Source organism: Cynara cardunculus, assembly GCF_001531365.2.
Source record: "Cynara cardunculus var. scolymus isolate 2C chromosome LG 4, CcrdV1, whole genome shotgun sequence".
NCBI classification, from domain to species: domain Eukaryota; kingdom Viridiplantae; phylum Streptophyta; class Magnoliopsida; order Asterales; family Asteraceae; genus Cynara; species Cynara cardunculus.
Genome location: NC_037531.1, coordinates 9,134,025 through 9,158,792, shown reverse-complemented (window position 1 = coordinate 9,158,792; position 24,768 = coordinate 9,134,025). Strand labels below are relative to the sequence as shown.

At 35.6% G+C, this 24,768-nt stretch overlaps 1 pseudogene; it reads right to left on the bottom strand.

The window, feature by feature from the left end:
* The window catches only part of LOC112510836, a 13,289-nt pseudogene extending 5,570 nt beyond the window's left edge, over nucleotides 1-7,719 (bottom strand).
* Nucleotides 7,720-24,768: the final 17,049 nt, after the last annotated feature.

Below are 24,768 nucleotides of genomic sequence, written 5' to 3'. Positions count from 1 at the left end.
CAATCGTGATAAGCAAGCTTCCTTTGATCGCTGAATGCTGGAATGACCTGAAGGTCTCATCATCATTCGCTAAAGCTAGAGCAGTCTTCACACATAGCTAGACAGGCTTGTAATCACTGAATACCGCTTCAGATCACGTACGCGCCAGTCTCTAATCTTCAGTTTCAGTCTTCGACGTTTGCGGAAGGATCTTTGGTGTGAGTGTTGTTTTCTTGAAGTATCGTTGTCTCTGAATGAATTACAAAACGAGTTCTTCAGCGATCACTGAACAAGCTCAGTGTATTGATCGCTGGAACCGAAAGTACAGAAACACAAAAATACATCGAAAGGAAAAAGGATTATCATCAAATCACTGAGAGAGAGGATCAACAGAGTAGTTTTCATTCAGAGACATTTTGGTAAGATGTTTGAGGATGCTTGAGGTGTTTGAGGGTGTTTGAGGAAGGTTGTATGAATTAGTATTTGTTGAAAGACAACAAATATATAAGGAAATCTTTGAATCACCAGTGGGGGACAATAGCATGTGGACTTTAAGTTGATAGACACAACACATAATGAGGAGACAATGGTATGTGAACTTTAATGAAAGAGACAACACATCATAATGAGACAATGACATGTGAACTTTAGTGAAAGAGACAACACATCAAAAGGAGACAATAACATGTGGACTTTAGCAAACTTCCAAAGCAATCATAACCATTCATTTTAACATTACTAATATATAATATGTAATCTGCAAACAAAATACACGAAATACGAAATTACTAAATACGAAATACTAAATACTAAATACTAAATACGAAAATCTAAATTACTATCCATACAACATTGCCAAAAGACGTTTTTTCAGCGCTTCCTCTCCTAGTGACAAATGTTCTTTCGCATCAGTATACGTAGATTTTTATGGTGTTGTTCGACTTCAAATTTTTCGTTATCAAAGTTTAGTCTTTTGTCATGAGTTCAACTTCATTGTTTCTTGTAATCGTCATTGCATGAAGTTCTGTAGAAAAGTCATTAGAAAATGAAGAAGATTGTGATGCCTTATCTTTTCCTTTCTTTTTTGCTGCATGAAAAGTCATTTAGGGTTTCTTTTGTCTCTGTTCATGTTTGCATGTGATATGTGCTTTCTGGGTTAGTTTCTTATCCAGATGTTCATACAAATTTAGGGATCTGACATGTTCCATGTTCATAAATCTGCAATTTTTTGCAATCTTTTGTTAGATATGGTTTTGTAACCCTAAATTGGTTGTTGGGTAGAACAATTGGTATCCGGGTTGGGCTAGGATTAGAGTTATGTTGGATCTGTTGGTTTTGATTTTGATCTAAATTTATTGAGCTTTTGAATTGATTATTGTATTTATGGTTTTTATTTTTAGGGTTAATTTGAATCTTGTTATAGCCATCTTCAACATCTGGGCGTGAGCTGCATTTTGTAAATTGTAAGTCCTTTGAACTTCAATCTTTATTTGTAATTTCAAGTTTATATGATCCAGGTTCGATTGCTTTGTAGCTTGGCTTGAATTGAATATGCTTTTATGTTATTGTGATTACGATCGGTGTTTGTGTTCTTGGGAGTTATGATTCATTAAGGTTTGAATAATTCTATTACTTTAACATGGCAAAAAGAACATAATTTTAATGGGATCGAAGAAGATTTAGTGGGAAAATGTCAACGAACGAGAGTGTTGTTAGTTGAATTGTCTCGGGAGATATTAAGTCAATAAATAAATTCAAGAAATCGAATACAAATTGATTGTTGACTAAATGATATGAGTTTCTTTATGTTTGTAGTCGTGTTTGTAAGAAGTCCAGCCGTGTCGGAGGGTGTTCAATTGTGAGATATGGAACAGGGCCTCCAAATGTTTGGGGTACAATTTTATATATCTATACTACTTTATAAACCAAATTTGAGAAACGTCTTAAAAACAATATTAAATGCATAAGATACTACTTTTTTATGCACAAAGTCCTTAAAATCTTGATTACAACATTAATAGCTTAAGTTACAACTTCATTGATGCATGAAGTCTTTCGATACAACTCAGATGCGGCAGGGCTCTTTATTTTCCCAAGACAATTTGCAGCGACTTTGTCTTCCAAGATGACGATTCAGGTTCTGGTGATGACTCATACTCTCGATAGCTCTTTGTTTGTGGTTATCGCTCCTCTCCTACTCCTCTCGACGATGACACAAATCTTACAATAGGGTTTCTTTGATCTTCTTCTCATACGATTCATATCAAGCTTTCCCTTTTGTTTTTTCTCTCCAATTAACTTGATTTTTCCTACTTCTGTTTGATTACCTTGATTTTTCTCTTCTGTTCAATTAACTTTCACTGCAAAATCCCTTCTATACGATTAACTTTCAATGTCAGACCCCTTTTGTAGAGGTAAAGATTCTCCATTTGGCAAGGCTGTAGAACTGCTTGATTTCTCCCTTCTGTAGAGGTACTCCATTTTTCTGTTCGATTAACTTTTAGTGCAAGATTTTTAGGTTAGGTTAGGTTAGGTTAGTCTCACAAAGAATGTGGAACTGCTTGAAGTACTCATCGGACCACACACATAGAAGTGTTTATGCTATTACTGTAAGTAGATTGATTTGTTGCTGTCAGGCCATTGAAACAGGAATCTTTCGATCAAGCTTGTAAAAACTACGAGGTCTTGTTTCTTTCTATTTTTTGATGTGATTTATTTAATAGTATAGGACTTTTTAAGTACTAAATGTTTTTGTGTATAGGTGGATATAATTTCCATTGATTTTTCGAAGAATCAGTTTCGGTTGAAGCAGCACTTGATCAAAATTGCGATTGAGGTTATAGTTCTACTTCGAATTGCTTTTTGGATGTGTTCGTAATTACTTTCATGAATCTGTAGGCAGCTTGACTCTTCAAAAGAAATTTGAACTTGGTTAGTTGATTATGAGACGATATTCTTCTTGTTGATATGCAGAGAGGAGTTATTTTGAAATTAACTACCCAAGTCTTGTTTATGATGCTCAGTTGAGAAGGCAGATGATATCCAATGTCAAGGTATAAGATCTTACATTTTATTTTGGATGTAATTGGATTGGATTATGTAACACCGTACCTTAAATGAGAATATGAGATGAGAACTTGCAGAAGTTAGTGATCTATATATGAATAAAATATTTTTGTTTATCGAGTCTTAAGAAGTTGTATCCTCAGGCTTATATGCATGTCTCCTTGATCTTGTCATTGGCCAGAAATGCATAATGCTTCCCTTTCACATAATAAAATGTTCTAACTGCATCAACATAATGCTTGACTCAACATTATTAGCTATTTCAAAAGCTTGATTTTGTACATATAGACACACAAAAACATATGTATATGTATTGTGCCATGAAAGTTGGATAGTTGTATATCATCATTAACTGCATAAGTGTGTCAGGTATATTTACTCTAAAGGTGAAGAATTGTTACCTATCTTATAACAATCACCTATCAAATAAGAGATGTAAACAAACATCAAATGTTTTTGTACACATGGTATGTTGATGTGGGTTGCAAGTCTCTGTGTAGATGATCAGGAGAAGAAATTGAAAGTGTCCTCTTATGATAGATCTTCTTGGTCTGGCCCTTAAAACTAAGTTCACTTCCACATTATTACCTTTTCTTTTCATGTTTTCAAGATACTTTTGACACATTTCACTCATGCCTTCACCCTCTCGTACTTCTATGTCTTCTCCCCATCTCCCAAGGTGAGATTCAACTGATATTCACCATGAGTTAATAAAAGTTCTCTCATTCATCTTCCATTTAATTGCTCTAGAACTCTCGGTCTCGTTTTTCGATCTCTTGATTCTTTGCTCTTGGTGTAAATCGAACACATTTATGGAGTCGTTTAAATATGTTGGATTTTAAATATATTGGATTTTAAACTGTGATACAATTTTTTCATGGATAGATTGTAATTGGAACCATAACTCTTATTTATTCAAATTGTATTAATATGTAAAGACCAAGTGTAACTTATATCATCGTTAAATCTTCTCTTCCACTCTCGCTCAATCTTCTCTTGAAAGTATTTGAGATATGAAAATTAAATAAATCTTGAACAAATTTCTGCATCCCGCCGTATTGCGCGGGTAGACAACTAGTATGTGTGTATATATATATATATATTAATAAGTCTTATATATATATATATATATATATATATTAATAAGTTTTATATATCAATCTTTTATTATATCAAACTTTGTAATTGATTTAAAATCATAAAAAACTTGTATATATAAAGAACAATCAATAATGATAAGGTGGATTCATATATCAAAGTAATCATTGATTCTTATTAATTTAATATATAAATGTGATTATCGACTTATTTAGCTAACTTAAATAATTTTAAAAAAAAATTATTAAACACTAGTAATAATATACAACATTAAACTTTAAATGTATCGTAACATATTTTACGGATACGCTTCTAAGTTAATAAACCATTTTTCTTTAAGTAACTTAGGGGGTGTTTGAGATTGCTTATTTAAAACAACTTATGCTTTTTTTGTAAAAGTGTTAATTAACTTATGTGGTATCAAATCGGAGTTTTGTAAAAAGTGTTTGAATTAGCTTATAGCGATACCAAAAAGTAATAAGCTGATAAGTTGTTTTTTAATGTTTGGCAAATTTTGCTTATATATGTAAAATGACCAAAAAGAACATTGTTCCAAATTATTGACTTATGGAAGTGTTTGGGATTGCTTATTAACTTATTTGATTTTTTAACATGTAAAAGTTTATTTTTCATCATTTATAATAATATTTTTGACAAAAATTTATATCAATAAGATTAATAGTTTATATCAATAAGATTAATAGTTTATATCAATAAGATTAATAATTTATAACCAAAAAACTAACTTAATTAACAAACATTTATACCATTACAATTAGTAATTTATGACAAAAATAATAGATTTGTACAAAAAAAAATATTATAGATCGTCATTTATAATGTAATATTTTTATAACCAAAATATCAAGAACAAAAATAGATCATCATTTATAATAAATATTCATCTGGATCCACCTATTAGATCTCCTGCAATTATATCTCTTACCGCACTCATATATAGATCGTCGCTCCTACGACGTGAACTTGTATTTTCATGTGCTTCATTGTTGCTACCACATCCTTCATCATCAACATCAATATGAGGGTTGTATGATTCTTGTTGCGCCATGTCAAATGCTTCGTCAAAACTATCGTTCATTCTAATATAATTGTGAATTGTCATTGACGCAAGCACAATATTTATTTGTGTCTCATTGGTGTAATTGACATGCATATCTTTTAGTATTTGTCACCTAGCTTTCCATACTCCAAAAGTTCGTTCAACAACATTTCTCAGTGATGAGTGATTATAGTTAAATGTCTCTTTTGCTCCTTTGTGAGCACGTATTGCTGCAGTTTGTCCACGAAGGAAATCAGGTACGTGATAACGAATATTTGTTCCTTTATATGGATGAAGATAACATTTAGTATTTGGATTTCCGACATCAACAACATAATACTTATTTGTTATGAAAAATAAAGAAATTACTGTTATTTGTTTCACATGGTATGAAAACATAAAAATTTGCATTACTACAAAAAAAAAATACTAACCACTGATTGGATGTGGAAATTTAAGTTCAATTTTGTGTAAGGCTACAAAAAATATCCGTGTGTCATGTGTAATTCCTCCCATCCAGCCCATGCAAACGTAAAACACATATTAAAATCACAAACTGCCATGATATTTTGCGTCGCATATCCTTTTCTACCAATGTATTTTGCTTGCTCATGCTCTCGAACCGATGCCCTAACGTGTGTCCCATTAATAGCACCAATACAATCCTACAGATATAAAGTAAAATAATTTATTAATCTATTAAAATGCTACGGTAAAAAACGAAGCAAGATATAGGAAGTACCTTGAACATTGAATAATAACGAGAGTTATTTAAAATATGTGTGGGTACATCTTCATTGTAATTTGCATTTGGCTTTATGATGTTCGCACTTAACTTAAGCACAACTTTCAAAACAACGTGGAAATGCCTATGAATAGTCTCTCCAAAATGATTAAAAGTTTTTTGAATTAACCTATTCCTACACCCATGTGCTAAAGTCATCAAGAAAATGCCAACAGACTTCTCAATACATATATTACGTGTTGACTTTAACCCGTAACATGTAGCAAGATCTGAACACAACATTTTGAATACTGAGACATGTAGTCTAAAATCTTCGTAGCAACGTCTAGGATGACCGTTAAGTACTTCATTAATAAATATGCTTCTTGTGCGAGAAGATGTGCGGCAAGGCATACACATGTTATTCAATGACTTATTATTATGTCTTTGATAGTTATTGCACATGATAGTAGCCATTTGTTCTCATCTTCCACTCAATTTATTTTATTATCATCATTCGAATCAAAGTCATCATTATCCATCCTATTAATAGATAAAAAAAATTCAAACATATTAAAAACACATATAAAAAGGATAGATAATATGAAACACCATACATAATGTCAAAGGATAATACATAATGTCAAACGCCATATATAATGTCAAACGATAATACATGATATGAAACCAGTGGAAAACATATATCACAATATTAAACGATAATGTAAAACATCATCCTAAAAAGGGATAGATAAAATGAAATTGGAAAAACACGATATGAATCATTATTCCATAAGTAACCTAAGAAACTCCATCCTTGCCACGTGTCTTTGGAACCATAAAATTTTCACGGACTTGTTCTTTTAGGAAGATGCGTAATGCTTGGATACATCCTTGAACCTTCTTCAAAACCTGGAAAACATATCACAATGTCCATGCATTCATGTGTCGTTGGTGAGGAATTATTTTGTGATGAAAAAGTTTGTGTGCTTCGTGATGATAGTGCATCCAATACATTATCTAGTTTATCCTTAAATGGGGAAGTTACAGAAGATTTTCCCTTGGTTGAATGGGTCGGAGCGACATTATTCGGCTTCTTCCTTTTACTCGAACTACTTTGAGGGAAAAGATGTTTATCATCGTCGCCTAAATTCACTTCATCACTATCTCCTTACCTCTCATGATCTTCTTCATCTTCAACATTTGTTGGACCGTTATTGTTTTGACATTCAATGGGAGCCTTAGTCTTATCTCCAACGGCAACGGAATCCCGAAATAAWGGCTCATAATACACTTGATAAATCTCCAAATTTAAGTCCCTAAACTTGGCAAGATCTTTATTGCCCTTTGTGTTAATGGCTCTTATTAGCAAATTTCACTAGGAATCATAAAAAAAAAGTAATAGAAAACAAAAGAATATATATAAAATAGTAAGTATTACGTTTATTTTTTCGTCCCACCACTATGGTGATGCAACAATTGTCTTTCTCATGGGATCCCATCCAATGCCAGATTCAATCCTCATTAAACGATCATACAACTTCCATTCTTTCTTCATAGTGTCCCATTTGTTTTTAAGTTGCTTTTTGTCAAAATATTTTCCTGTCCGTTCCCTAATCTTCTTCTCTATGTTTCCCCACCCAAGCTTATTGAAGTGACTACCAGGTCTATTCCCATTTTTAACCTCATTCATGCACAATTCAATGAACACCATAAAAGCAGTATTATCCCAAACAAGTTTTGGCTTATTCTTTTGTAATACCCCCAAACACCATATTTGCATATAACACATATTTCATTACATAGAAATATAGTTTACATCACAAGGTCCCAATAGTACAAGGATTCTTATATGTACAAAATAAACAATCTCAAGCAGATCTTCAAAAACAGATATCAGAATTAGAAAAATAATCACATTTTCCCTTTACCCTTATTATCCCTGGCCCCAACCGTTCCTGCATTGCATATTTTTAAAACAAAAAATGAGGGTTAGACCAGAAGGGTCTAGTGAGTAAATCCCTTCTTTGCAATTGCAGGGTGATGAACACAGAAATATAATAAAGTAACTTTGCTCAGAAATATTTGCAATATAATCAAATAATGCAATCCTCAAAGACATGTATAAAAGGATAACACAAGAACCTCAGTTCTATTAATAAAATACATCTGCTTAAAGATCCAACATTCTCAATATGAAACAAATATTGTGGCCAAAGCTTCTTTAATCACCAAACCATTCCTTTGTAAAGTTTAAAGGAAAACTTTAAGGCAATACTTGCCCTTTATGACAAACCATTTTTCCCTTCTTAATAACATCTAAATTATTATTTCTAATAAGAATAATATCTCTAATTTATCAGGTCACAAAGAAATGATGAGTCAAAGTTATTAAATCCGATTAGTAACAATAATAAGAGTTATAATACTAACCACATATGACAATGCCTCCCTTATTCCAAGTACACCTCTCCTTGATATGTCACCCTTATTCCTCCATCAACACAGGGCTATTTATCAGAACAGACAAAAGTCACCACTTCTGAAAGTACCCATTCCCAGTTCCAAGCCAGAACAGACAAAAGTCACCACGTCGGGGGGAACTACCACTTAAAACAAATTTCATACCAAAACAGACTTACGTCACCACGCTTGATAGAAACAGTTTTACAAAATCCACTTCCATACCAAAACAGACTTACGTCACCACGCTTGGTAGGAAGGTTTTCCAAAAATCCCGTTCCAAACCAAAACAGACTTACGTCACCATGCTTGGTTGGAACATATCTTTTTATTTAAAAAGATATAAAATACCCCTTTTTATAAATCCATAATTAAACTCAATAATAGACATTTTTAAATTATAAATGTTTAAAATATTAAATACTTAAAATTATCAAATATAAGTTACCTGGACAAGTTATCCGGATAACACTTGTCCCTTATGTCCGATTTACTAATCCGGACAACCCATGGTTGATTTAAGACTAAATCGTATAACCTTAATCGATTTAAACTAAACCGCATGACTCATGTCTGGTTTAAGGCAATCCGGACAACACATGGTCGATTAAAGACTAAACCGCTCAATACGTGATCGGCTTATAACTAATCCGCACGACCCTTAAGCGATTTAAGGCTAAATCGCACAATGCTTGGTCGTATTCATACTCCTCCGTTCAAAAACCTTTGTCCGATTTATATAGTTCAAATTCTCACTAACACCCTAAATCGCACAACACTTAAGCGATTTATGCACAAATCGAATAACTCCTATCCGGTTTAAGAGTAATTCGGACAAGCCTTGCCCGATTGATACTTAATCCGGTCACCCTTTGTCCGAATAAAAACCTTAATTAGATAACTAAATTCTTCCCAATAATAAGCAACAATCAATAAAAACCAGTAACAAATTTCATACAAAAGAGGTTTAGAAATCACCCACCTTTTATACAAAAACTCTGATTTTGAAGAAGATGAAAACCAATTGATTCTACTTGATCTTTGGATAACTTTTCTCTCAAAATTTCTAAAATCTCAAAGAGACCAGAAAACTATGCCTCCTCCCAAACCACCATATTTATACTTTCCAAATTTGGAAAGTCGGTTACTTTTGCTTTACCCACATATATGCATACATACCCTGAGATGGCATGCATACATATATAATAAAAGAAAACCATCTGCATGTATATAAACTCATGCACATACACACACACACACACACACACACATATATATATATATATATAGTATGCATATATCCCCATGCATGATATACATATACCTACGCATTTTAACCCATGTAAGCATTTATCCACATAAACAATTAATTCACATAACAAAAACCTTGGGTAATAACCAGGATCCGGTTATCACATCTTTTTAGATGTATCACTAGCAACAAAGTTAGCATTGTTCGCGTCCATTACCAAAATAACAAAGTTAATAAGAATACCACTAATGTATTCACTTTTGATTCCTTCTAGAATTGGCTTACCTTAGAAAATTATAATCCAGTATCTATAACACTTTTATTTGACGATGGAAAAAATTTACAAGCAAAATTTTGGTTTATTCTTTTTAGATGTATCACTAGCAACAAAGTTAGCATTGTTCGCGTCCATTACCTTAATAACAAGGTTAATAAAAAGATCACTAATGTATTCATTTTTGATTATTTCTAGAAATGGCTTACCTTAGAAAATTATAATCCAGTATCTATAATACTTTTATTTGACGATGGAAAAAATTTACAAGCAAAATGATGTTTCTTGGTTTACTCCAGTTGAGCTTTTCAAAATATGTGACCTTGATATTAGAAGTGGATTCTTGTTCTTCATCCAGCTTGATGAGCCTAGTGCTAGCTACAATCATAGCCAGTTTTGCAAACTCATAAATGGTCAATGAGACATCTATATGTAGTTATGAATGTGGTAGTTTGTGTTGAAGGTTACATTATATAACCATAAATAGATCACCAAGAAACAGGTGGATGAAGAATAAAGGGAACTAAATCAGGAGCTATCCTTTAGTTCAAATACTAAATCAAGTATATGAAACATAATGTCCCAGACATCAAGATCCGTATCTTGATCACTTCAAATGCAAGGTATTATTCTTCAAAAATCTCAAATCTGATGCTCCAAAAAGCAAAACAAAAACCTACCTATGTAACACCCTCAATTCAAATACAATGTGCCACGTAATAAAATAAAATAAAATAAAATAAAATCCAAATTCTAGCGGCTAAAAGCCTTATTGCAGTGGAAGTCTTACAATAATTTAATCGTAATTAATATCTCAAAACTAACTCATCCCATATCGGGTTACATTACATATAAATTCAATTAAAATACTACGGATTTTATAATTCCTAACTCGAATAATAGTTATATTTCCTACGCAGAACATTTGCCCTTTTTCGTTCTTGAACACCCAGCTTCTGAGATGCATACTAATAGTCAGCTTTATAAAGCTCAGTGAGTTCATGGTTTTTATGCACAATCACACATATCTCATCATGCATAAAATAAACAATACCCCAAATAAAATAACATGCACATTTGTTTCAAACTCTTTTGAAATAACAATAATGAGATCTCTTAATTTCTCGTCGGGTTAAGGTCTTACCGTCATCGGCACTTCCCCGGGTTACACGACTATCCCTTGTCCAGTCACCCATCCCTAGGATGTGCCATCCCTTATGACTTTTGACCCCTTCCCATACCCAACAAAAATATTAATTCTTTTATAACATGCTAATTGATGTTTAAAAAAAACATGTAAACAAATAGCATGCAACCACACAATAATAATTCATATACATGTAATAAACCCATAAACATGTACATAAAAAAATATATCGTAATGCTCAAATAATTTGTACATAAGCATGCATCCCAGTTAAAGTCTCATGAATACTCACCTGACTGTGTAGATTGTCAAATGATCTCCCTGACTAATAACCTACAATTATTAAACCATAATAGTCAATTAATGACTAGGTTTTCTTCAAAATCGACCCAAAGTCAAAACTATGTTAATTAGATCATACCTAGTGACTTTTAAAGTTACCCTTTAGTCAACTCGATTAACCTATGTCGAATATTGTTAAACCCCAAGCTTTAAGTTTTACAACGTCCTATAACGTCAATTTGACATTTTATAATATTTTCAACCATCGGGTTTAAACCACCGTCGGTTTAACCGTCGCCGTTCAAGGCGATGACTATTAATCGGTAACCTGCCATTGCAACCAAGTAACCCCGCCAATCAAGACGTTAAGAAGTTTTTACATAAAAATAAGATGTTATCTTAAACATAAAATATTACCTTATTGATGCTTGAACGCTTACGAACTCGAATTCCCATCCTTGATTCGTAGTCTCGTCCTTCCCAAGTTCCCCTTCTCTTTTTTTCTTTCTTTTCACTTGGCTTGAAGCTTTATAGAATAGCTTCTACATACATATATATATATATATATATATATATATACACTCTCTCCATTGAAAAAAAAAGAAGGTTATATATATATATGGAGAATATATATATATATATATATATATATATTCCTCCTTCATACCACAAATTTTGCCACCTTTCCAAACCATTACTCTCAATCTTTTTTTCACCAATTAATAAATTATTTAATTCTCAATAAAATCCCTTCCCACGTTTTTTTTCTTTTAAAATTTGAATGACATTTTCAAAAATTATTCATTAGATATTTTTATATTATTATTATTATTATTATTTAATTCAATTAGTTAAAATATAATTAATCTTCAATATTCCATTTATTTCAAATGCCCTTATTTTAGAATGTTACAACTCTCCCCTCCTAAACATAGGATTTCGTCTTCGAAATCACTCATCGTTGAACATATGTGGGTACTTGACTCTCATATCCCTCTCCAGTTCCCACGTCATCTCTGACCCCTTGTGAAATTTCCACTTTACAAGGACCAATGGAATGGTCTTGTTTCGCAACCTCTTCATCTTTCTATCCAAGACTTGAATTGGTTCTTCAATGTAACCCAATTTTTTATTGATCTTCACATCTTTTAATGCTAGAGTTGTTGATTCGTCAGTTAAGCATTTTCTTAAATTTGACACGTGGCATGAATCCCTTGTAATTCTTCAGGCAACTTCAAACGATATGCCATCGCCCCTACCCTTCCTATGATCTCGAATGGTCCAACATATCTTGGACTTAGCTTCCCACGTTTATCAAAACGAACTACTCCCTTCCAGGGTGATATTTTTAACATCACTCGATCCCCAACTTGAAACTCTAGAGGCCTACACCTTTTATTCGCATAGCTTTTCTGTCTGTCTTGCGCGAACCTCAACCTTTCTCGGATTTGTGCTATCTTATCTGACGTCTGTTGAACTAACTCTGGCCCAGCCAACTGCCTTTCTTCGATGTCCGCCCAACACATAGGTGTTCTGCACTTTCGACCGTATAGGGCTTCGAAAGGTGTTGTCTTAATGCTCGAATGATAACTATTGTTGTATGTGAACTCTATTAATTGTAAGTGGTTGTCCCAACTACCCACAAAATCGATAGTGCATGCCCTTAGCATATCTTCAAGTGTTTGTATCGTCCTTTCACTTTGACCATTGGTTTGTGGGTGGTAGGCGGTGCTAAAATTCAATCAAGTCCCCATCTCATGTTGGAAGCTTGACCAAAATCTCGATGTAAATCTGGCATCCCTGTCTGAAACAATTGATATCGGCACACCATGCCTTGACACAATCTCATTGACATATAGTTGAGCTAACTTCTCTAATGTATATTTTTCACTGATCGATAGGAAGTGAGCGGACTTCGTCAATCGATCAACAATCACCCAGATTGCATCATGTCCTTTCAACGTCTTTGGTAGCTTGGTAACAAAGTCCATTGTTATCATATCCCACTTCCATACTGGTATTTCCATTTGTTGTAACATTCCTGATGGTTTCTGGTGTTCTATCTTCACTTGTAGGCAAGTCAAACACTTCTCCACGTACCCAGCTACTGACTTCTTCATACCCAGCCACTAGTAGCTCTCCTTCAAATTCTTGTACATTTTATCTCTACCTAGGTGCATAGTATACTTAGACTTATGTGCCTCATCTAGTACCTTACCTCTCAAATCACCTAAGTTAGGAATCCACACTCGATTCCCAAATCTGTGTATTCCATCTGACCCGACGGTCAGTGACTTAATTTGCCCAACCATCCTCTCCTTCTTAATGTTTGCTTCAATCAAGGCTTCCTTTTGAGCATACCGGATTTGATCCACCATATCTACCTTTATGCTCATCCACATGGCTCGTACTCGAATAGGCTCGACTATTTCCTTCCTACTTAAAGCGCTGGCCACTACGTTTGCTTTGCAGGGATGGTAATAGATTTCACAATCATAATACTTGAGGAGTTCCATCCATCTCATTTGCCTCATACACAGTTCCTTCTAATAAAAAAGATACTCCAGGCTCTTATGATCCGAATATATCATACATTTTGTACCATACAAGTAGTGTCGCCAAATCTTCAGTACGTATACTACTGCAGCTAACTCCATATCATGGGTTGAGTACTTCTTCTTGTGCTCCTTTAATTGTCGTTATGCATAAGCAATAACCTTGCCTCGTTGCATCAGTACACAATCCAGACCCATCTTAGAGGTGTCACTATAAACAACAAAGTCTTTTGTTCCTTCCGGTAAGGCAAGGACTGGCTCGCTACTCAACTTGGTATTGAGGGTTCAGAAATCTTCTTCTTGTTTTTCTCCCCAATCAAACTTAATTGACTTCTTTGTCAAATTGGTCATAGGTGTTGCTATTTTGGAGAAGTCCTTGATAAACCTTCGGTAATAGCCTGCTAGACCCAAAAAACTTCGGATTTCGGATGCAGATTTTGGCGACTCCCAATCCATGACGGCCTCTATCTTTGCCGGATCCACCTTAATTCCTTCCGAATTGACCACATGACCGAGAAATTGCACTTCTCGTAACTAGAATTCACATTTCGAGAATTTGGCATACAACTTCTCTCTCATCAGTAGTTCCAGAATAGTTCTTAAATGTTTCTCATGTTCTTTTTCGCTTTTCGAATAAATAAGAATGTCGTCTATGAAGACGACGACAAACTTGTCCAGATACGGCCTACATACTCTATTCATCAGGTACATGAATGATGTTGGAACATTTGTCAGTCCAAAGGGCATTACTATAAACTCGTAACGACCATATCGAGTTCTAAAAGCAGTTTTTGGCACATCTTCTTCTCGGACTTTCAACTGGTGGTAAGTTTATCTTAAATCAATATTCGAGAAGTGGCTAGCTCCTTGTAACTGATCAAATAAGTCATCAATTCTTGGCAACGGGTATCTATTCTTGATCGTGAGCTTGTTAAGCTCGCGATAATCAATGCACATTCGCATTGAGCCATCTTTCTTTTTTACAAATAGGATTGGCGCTCCCCATGACGATGAACTTGGTCTGATAAACCCTTTGTCTAACAACTCCTGAAGTTGTTTCATCAACTCTTGCATCTCTGTTGGGGCTAATCGATAAGGTGCTTGTGCAACAGGAGCCACACCTGGCACTAAGTCAATACGAAACTCAACTTGACGTTCTGGTGGTAGTCCTGATAGTTCATCCGGGAAAACTTTTGGATACTCGTTCACCACTGGTACCCCTTGTACCGTTCCCTTCTCTAACTTAGCGTCGACCACATACGCTAGATAAGCAGTGCACCCTTTCTAAAGGCACCTTCTCGCTTTTAGTGTTGTGATGATCCACGTACCACACTTACTGCGATCGCCATACACATGAATTGTTTGCCCTTTGAGGGTTTGAATTTTGATAATCTTTTGGTGGCACACTATTTGTGCTTGGTTTTCGGATAACCAGTCCATTCCTAGAACAACACCAAAATCTTCTAAACACTTAGGCATTAACCTAACAGGCTATTCTCTACCATTTATACAGATCTTGCACCCATAAACTATTTCATCTATTTTAACTTGAATGCCGTCAGCGGTTTCTATAGTATAGCTCTTCCCTAGTCTACAAGCATCCTTATTCAAATAGTGGCGGAAAGTAGAAGACACGAAACTACCATTTGCACCCGAATCAAACAGTACATGATCATAAACATTGTTTACAAGAAACATACCCGATACGACGTTGGGAGACTCCCTAGCCTCCTCCAAAGTCATGTTGTATGCTCTTCCTGGTCCCTTAGGTAGTTCCTTCTTTTTTTCCGCCCCTCTTCCTGACCCGTTACCTGAAACTCTAACATTGCTTATGGTCCCCTTTTGGTTTTTTAGGACATTCAGACCGTATATGACCTGATGCCCCACAATCATAGCAAAGTTTGCTTTCAGTACACTTCCTTGAAGTGTGCCCGGGTTTTCCGCATCGAAAACATGTCACTTTTGCTGCCCAACATTCACCCTTATGTCTTCGATTGCATTTGGTACACTGAGGAATTGTGAACTCTCCATTTCGTGTCTTCGTATCTGTCATCTCCCCCTTGGATTTCTTTGTCAATTTACTTGATGCTTCCCATTTCCTTTTGACCTCCCTTTTCTCCCTAGTTGCCTTGATGTTATTATCCTCTGCAACAGTCGCCATTTCCACAACTTGAACAAACGTGGTTGGTTTAACCATATCGACGTACTACTTTATCTCTATCCTTAGGCCATCCTTAAATCGATCTATCTTTCTTTGCTCAGTTGCCACCTGATAACTAGCAAACCTAGCCTTTTCTAGAAATTTGTTCACGTATTCTTGAACAGACAAAGATCCTTGCTCCAACCTCAGGAACTCTGACTCCAACTTCTTCACCTCTATCTGTGTACAATATTTATCCATCAACATCTTCTTCATTTGCTCCCAGGTCAGGGTAGCGATGTTTTCATCCGCTCGAATGGCGCATTCAGTCTCCCACCAATGAAGTGCCGAATCTCCAAAGGTGGTAGCAGCGTAAGTCACCTTCTGTTCTTCTGAACACTTACAAATCTTAAAACAACTTTGCATTTTAGTCACCCAGTTCATTAGGGCTACGGGGCCCTCAATACCTCTGAATTCCTTCGAACGGGTGCTACTAAAAGCCTTGTAACTACACCCCCTTTCCTTGGTTTGGGATTCCACCCTCAGTTGCACTGGTGGCTCATCCTTCCCTTGGACGGACGACTCCATTTTTTCAGTGGGTTGGGAGTTAATCATTGTCTTCCCTTTCTGGGTGCTTGCTTCCTCTTCCTCTTCGAGGCCTTTGAACCTATCACCTAATATGGCTTTTAGCATGCTTGGAAGGGTATTTTGGAGGACTCGAGACATCCTTTCAGTTAGTGCCTCATCGGTAACGTCATTTTCTCCTCTTCTAATTCCTTGATTTTGCTCTCATACCCTACGGGTGGCCAAGCTTGCATCCACAGAAAAAGTTTCACTTGAGCTTGCAATGTTACCGTGACCATGGCCACTACCTCGACCGTGACCGCGGCCTCTTCCTGTTGGTGGTGACTGATTTCCAACTCCCTCCCCGATAGTGGCATTTCTTGTAGATCCACGTGATACCATACTGAATATAGTAGCGTGATATTAAAATCTAAATACTAAATACATGCAACCACTAAGGAAAAAAAGAAGAAGAAAGAAACGACTACCACCATTTCAAACCATAAAGCCATAATTTATTATTCATATTACAGATTTCAAAAAGAGAGACAATCAATATATAAGTCTACTATAGCTATCAAAATTCGGGATTACTAAATCGTCATCAAAGTATTAGCTAGCAAAAACATCCCAAGCTAAACATCAATTCAAAATACTAAAAAAAATTCTCTTTATGGCTATCCACATCCCTAAGGCATCTCAGAAAGGTAAGGGTCTCTAATCCAATGTGCATAGGTCAATGATAGTTTGAATTTCCATAATGGGTTTGCCCTTGGACCCATTTTGAAATTTTGGACCCATGCAACAAAATATCCTTTCACGATCCCGACATACTTAGTAGTTACCATCTTGCAAAAGCTGGTCATATCCCTTACCCGAGTGCGCCATGACCGGGCGACAATTATCCGTTCTTGAGCCAACTTTAGTTTCAAAAGATCTCTCTCTCCTTGTAGGTTATCCCTCTATGTTATCAGCCTTGTTTGTCCCCGTTGTAGGTTGTTGAGCATTCCCCTAGACCTATCAATGTCCCACTCGAGGTAGGCCAACTTATTCCACAGCTTAGTTTTCTCTCTTTGTAGGGATTCTATCCTTTCTTCCAAGTTGGGGCACGTGGCAGGCTGCGCTACCACAGGTGTCCCTTGAAACGAACCCTGAGTTGGGTTACTCCTTAGGGATGTTGGACTGTCACCCCTGGGTATGAGGTTCCAACTGGGAGTCATACTGATGTGACAACTATCAATACTTTCACAATGCGGGCCTAGTCCGAATGGCACCCTCCGTCCTACAGTTCTGCGCCCACGTCCTCTCCCACGGTTAACAGACCTAGTGTGTATAGTGTGCACCATCTTCCTACAAAACCACAAGGAAAACACTAAGTCACACATTAATAAAACAAACTTAATTGCAACGTATATAGTGATACTAAACACCTCACAAGTTTAAGCTTAGGCTATATATATATATATATATATATTTATACCTATTTCTCTTAAACTAATGGCTCTGATACCAACTTGTAACACCTTCAATTCAAAAACAAGGTGCCACGTAATAAAATAAAATAAAATCCAAATTCTAGCGGCTAATAAAGCCTTATTGCAGCGGAAGTCTTACAATAATTTAATCGTAATTAATATCTCAAAACTAACCCATCCCATATCGGGTAACATTACTATAAAATTCAATTAAAATACTACGGATTTTATAATTCCTAACTCGAATAATAGTTCTATTTCCTATGCAGAACCTTTGCCCTTTTTCGTTCTTGAACACCCAGCTCCTGAGATACATACTAATAGTCAGCTCTATAAAGCTTAGTGAGTTCATGGTTTTTATGCACAATCACACATATCTCATCATGCATAAGATAAACATTACCCCAAATAAAATAACATGCACATTTATTTCAAACCCTTTTGAAATAACAATAATGAGATATCTTAATTTCTTGTCGGATTAAGGTCTTACCGTCATCGGCACTTTCCCGGGTTACACGACTATCCCTTGTCCAGTCACCCATCCCTAGGATGTGTCATCTCTTATGACTTTTGACCCCTTCCCATACCCAACAAAAATATTAATTCTTTTATAACATGCTAATTGATGTTTAAAAAAACATGTAAACAAATAGCATGCAACCACACAATAATAATTCATATACATGTAATAAACCCATAAACATGTATATAAAAAAATATATCGTAATGCTCAAATAATTTGTACATAAGCATGCATCCCAGTTAAAGTCTCATGAATACTCACCTGACTGTGTAGATTGTCGAATGATCTCCCTGACTAATAACCTACAATTATTAAACCATAATAGTCAATTAATGACTAGGTTTTCATCAAAAATCGACCCAAAGTCAAAACTATGTTAATAAGATCAAACCTAGTGACTTTTGAAGTTACCCCTTAGTCAACTCGATTAACCTACGTCGAATATTGTTAAACCCCAAGCTTTAAGTTTTACAACGTCCTATAACGTCAATTTGACATTTTATAATATTTCTAACTCCTAATTAAAAGAATTATAAGGAGTCTTCGCATTTGTTTTGTAGTTCAATCGAGGCTAAAAATGATACGACATTGGGTTTAAACCACCGTCGGTTTAACCGTCGTCGTTCAAGACGATGACTATTAATCGGTAACCTTTAAGCCGCCATTGCAACCAAGTAACCCCGCCAATCAAGACGTTAAGAAGTTTTTACATAAAAATAAGATGTTATCTTAAACATAAAGTATTACCTTATCGATGCTTGAACGCTTATGAACTCGAATTCCCACCCTCGATTCGTAATCTCGTCTTTCCCAAGTTCCCCTTCTCTTTTTCTCTATCTTTTCACTTGGCTTGAACCATTAGGCCTTGGCCTAGTGGCCACCTCCTTCCGTAAATGCCTTGCCCTGGGCGTGCCCACCCGGGTTCGATTCCAGGGGAGGACAGGTTGTCTTTTCCGGTGCTTGCTTATGAGGTATGGCCAGTAGGGTTCACAAAATGTGGACCACGAGGCCATGAGGTCCTCGCCATTAAACCTTTATAGAATAGCTTCTACATATATATATATACTCTCTCCATTGAAAAAAAGGAAGGTTATATATATATGGAGAATATATATATATATATATATATATATATATTCCTCCTTCATACCACAAATTTTGCCACCTTTCCAAACCATTACTCTCAATTTCTTTTTCACCAATTAATAAATTATTTAATTCTCATTAAAATCCCTTCCAACGTTTTTTTATTTTAAAATTTGAATGAAATTTACAAAAACTATTCATTAGATGTTTTTATATTATTATTATTATTATTATTATTATTATTATTATTATTTAATTCAATTAGTTAAAATATATTTAATCTTCAATATTCACTTATTTCAAATACCCTTATTTTAGAGTGTTACAACCTAGGATCAATTACTAAGGGGTCGTTTACCCTAATGCTTACCCGGTAAGCCTTACCAATAGGAGTCAACACTATAACTTATTCTAATGCATAAGATTTTAGTACATGAAAATGTATCGAATGCAACAGTTTACTTGGGTAAGAGTCATCATCCTCACTTACCAGGACCTTCCATCATTCTCATTGCTCTTACCCGGTAAGTTTCTTGGCCCTTGTGGACCGTTTCTACTTGACCAACTGAGTGAATCTTGATAAAACTTCTTCGTTGTTTCAGGAAAAAAATGATTAATTTTTTTGAAAACAAGAACCACAACTCTGAGACCCTTGTAGATGTAAGTTACTTCGAAAAGTCAGTATCCTTCCCTTGTCTCCCCGAAGTTCCCTTATCTGCTGATTTTTTTTCCTAAGCCCAATGATAAAAACGACACCATATCATTTACATTTTTCTTGATTACATACTCAAAATTATCGATCAGATAATGATACTCTCACACCTCTATCAATACTGTCAATTTCGTTCAATTTTAATCAAATTACCTAACATATAAGGTTCCCACCTACAAATTTTTCATTCCTTTGTCTGTAATTAACAAAATTGTAAAAGTATACTCAGAATTTTCATTCAAGATTGTACTTTGTAACCGAAAAAATATGATGCATTTATATAATTTTCCTTCGATTATTTTATTCTAAGGCATTGCCACTCATGGTTCTCACAGAATTGATTACCTCCTGCCTGCATTTAAAGGTTGAAGACTTGTTGAATTAAACTTACTCCTTTGGTACTCCAGTTAACATAAGTATTGCAAGTTAACAAAAATTTAATCTTCAAACGAAAAATCCACTCATATTGCAAGAATCACAAACAAATCCGCACTGCAGACAAGAATTAACAAAACAAATTCCAAAACGAACATAAAATTAATCATAGAAACCAAATACAAGACTGTTAAAAAAAATCAAAGATGAAACTATTACCTTTAGGAAGAGATTCAACAGACGGTCCTCTATTGTGTACTTCGATCGATCTCTGTCGAGAATCACAACCACGGATCAAGATCGATCTCTGGTTCATATCTGGAGGAAGAATCAATCTCTGGTTCGATCTGGAGGAAGAATCGATCTCTGGTTCGTAAGTGGAGGAGAAGAGATATCGATGTGTAACAAGGAAAAAGATCGATGTTCGTATTAGGAGGAAGAAGAGAGATATCGATGTATTGTAACAGCGAGAAAGATCGATGTTTGTATCTGGAGGAAGAAGAGAGATACCGATGTATTGTAATAGGGGGGAAAGATCGATTTGTATCTGGAAGAAGAAGAAGATATCGATGTTATCTGGAGAAGATTCGTATGGAGGAATAGAGATAGGTGTAAAGGGTGTTAACAGGGTTAAAATGGTAAACCGATAAAAGTTGATTATCATAAGTCAGGAAGGACTAACTTATCAAAAACTGCTTATTATCGGTTTGACACCGGTATAAGCAGTTTTTTTTTCTAATCCAAACACTAGGAATAGCTTATCACCGGTGCCAGACTGAAATAAGTAAAAAATCCCCCTAAATAAGCAATCCCAAACACCCCATTCATATTATTTTAGCACATATCCGATGTACCCTCCCCTATTTCTTCCGTTCTCTTATGACCTAACACTTTGCATACTACGTGCTCCTACCTGTGAACCCTCAAAACATTCAGACCATACCTGTAAACTTTTCGGTGCTCCTACTACCGAAGAACTTCTATTGTACGCATACCAGCCCCAGTAACCCATCTTCTTGGCAACTTTTCACCATTGGCCACCAACCTCCCCCACTTCTCTTCTCTATCTCTCATTCAAATGTGGAAGCCATAAATAAAATGAGAAGACAGGGAGATAGAAAAAGAGTTGGAAAGAGAATGTGGGTTTTTAAGGTTTGAACCGCCATGGAGCCCTCCTTCCCCCCTTCAGATCACATCAATAACCACCGCCTCCTCCATCGTTCAACCCTAGCATCATCTATCTTTATCACGTCTTAGACTTCGTGAATCTATCAACTCGGATCTACATACAGGTCGACATCTCCATTTGTTATTTTGAGTTCTTTGAGTATATGCATTTCGAGTTCTCATTTTAAGATTATGTTATGGGTTTTTGAATTTAAGATTTGAAATTATCGATTGATTTTGGCATTTTAATTTAGAAATCTAATTTAGGGTTTTGATTTTAATGAAGTTTTCGTTGATGTTCATATGGTTCTAATTACGTTAATGTTCTTGATTTCCTATATTAATTGTTTGGGTGGTGCTGGATCGCAAAGAAATACACGGATGGTGATGATTGGTGCTTCACAGTTTGATCATCGGAGAAGATAGGAGGTGCAGTGTGTGTGTATGTGTAGATCGTTGACGGAGTTGGGTGGTCCAGATGGGTCGGAAACCGAGTAAAGGGTATACAATGGTGAATGTTGGTGGGTGATGGTTGGGGTTATGCAGGTGTAATGAAGGTGCACATATGGGATTTTGATTTTATTGGTGTTGCTTTCTTGATGATTATGATCTTTGAGTTACAGATTTGCTTTTGATTTTTGTTTTTTTTTTTTTTGAGGGGGTTTTGTTGTTGTTAGGATTTTGGTTTTATGTTGAGTTTTTTCTTTTGTCTATTAGGTTCGCAGTGGAAGATGGGATGAGGGGTTGTCAGAAAAGATGACCGGAAGGGGAGGGGTTGCCGGAGAAGATGACCGGTCAATCATGTTGCAACTCAGGAGGTGGAGGTAGCTTATGGGAGCTTGGTATAAAAATAAAAGATTTTGATAAAATAGGATAGATAAAGACAAAAGAGAGAGGAAAGACCTAAATACCCCCTACTTAATGTCAATTTTTAATGGGAGTCAGTTTCTAGGACCAAAAGTGTAATAAAGTAGCAACCACAATGACCAAATCCGAAACAAAATGGCAACCACAGTGACTAAAACTGTAATTAGTTTAAAAAGAGGAACGAGAGTTGATAGTGACTGTCAACCATAGAGACCAAAAGTGTAATTTACTCTATATATTTGATGTATGTAAAATTAAATCATAATATATTTGTTTAATTTTAAAAAATGATAAAAGACTAGAATACCCTGAGTTAGGGGATGTTTGGTAGCCTCTTAATGGTGACATTAAGAGGGAACCTCTTAATCGGTGAGAGGCTAGGGTTGTTTGGCATAAAAAATTTAGCCTCTTAATGGTGACAATTATCTCTTAACGGTTTAGCATCCAAAGGTTCGCCTAATGGTTCAGATCCATTTTCTTCCTTATTTGCCCTTCACTTTCACGCCTCCTATCACATGCCTCCCACTTCACTTTCACGCCTCCATCGCCTCCTATCAAATTCCTCCCACGCCGATGATCCTTTCTCTCTATCTCTCCGCCGAGTAATTGTCTCCTCGCGACGATCCTCTCTCTCTATCTCTCCGTCGAGCTATCTTTCACAGCAAACCAAGATCAAATGAAAACCACCAGAGATGGAATCTGTAGATTGTTTTCCTCCCTGCACCAACAAAAAACACCACACTACCACTACGTATTAGCAAACCAAGACCCAACCAATCATTTTGCATAAATTAAATCTATGAAACTCCATCTCAGTCGACTGCATAAATCGGGAACCCCATATCTCCATCTCCATTTAAGCCGGCCACCGCCCCAAGTAGGTGAACCTTCCCCCATCTCTATATTTCCGGCAAAGAAACACCCTCCTATTTCAGCAATTGTCCCAATTGTGGAATCATCCCCCGTCGGTGAATCTTCCCACATCTCCAGATTCCGGCAAACAAACTTCCCCCTTCACATATCGTGCCTGTTCTTGCTACTGGTTTTACTTCATTAATGGTTCTTGCTACTGGTTTTACTTCATTAATGGTTCTTGCTACTGGTTCTTACTTCATTAATTGATGTTGAGAGTAGTATTGAATTTTTGTAGTTAACGCTGAAATTGGGCCATTTTGAAGGGGAATGAGGATCAAACACCTATTTGTGTGGAAAAAAAAGTCAAAAAACTTGGTGTCCATTCTTTGTCTTTCTATTTTTTTATTAGAGGGTTAAAATGGTAATTTATTGTCAATTCAGAGAACAGTTACCAAACAACATTATTTCATTCAGCACTTAATCATTCTGGCCCTCTTAACCATTCTGACCACTTAACCATTCTGCACTAACCATTCAGCAACTGCCAAACAGCCCCTTAATTGTCCTTGTTAATAGCCGTTAGCCATAGGGACAAAAAATGAAACAAAGTGGCAAAAGTGGATTCTTTTGATATTTATGGGAAGCAAAAGCAGCAGAAAGGAATCTTGTTATGTATTGTTGTTCCTACTCGTTGTTGTGGTATGTGGATCCTTCTTCATAACCTGTCCACTATGTTGTGCAAGGCTAATAGTGATTGATACTGGTAAACATCATAAAATTCAACACATATACGAAACTTTAAGATCCTTTGTACTTGGAACGAGATAGGTATTTTACGTAAGAGTTCGAGAAAATAATTGTGTTACGGTGGGCTTTCAGTAACAACCGGGGGGAAAAGAAACAAAATAAGATGATATATCTTTGCTCCGACTTGAATTTCAGTTTGTTTAGGATGGATTTTGAAACGGAAATTAGAACCCACCTCAGGGTCTTGTTTGGAATATGTTTGTTCCATTTTTCAAGATTGATTTATATTTAATGCATATATATATATATATATATATATATGTGTGTGTGTGTGTGTGTGTGTGTGTTTTGGGG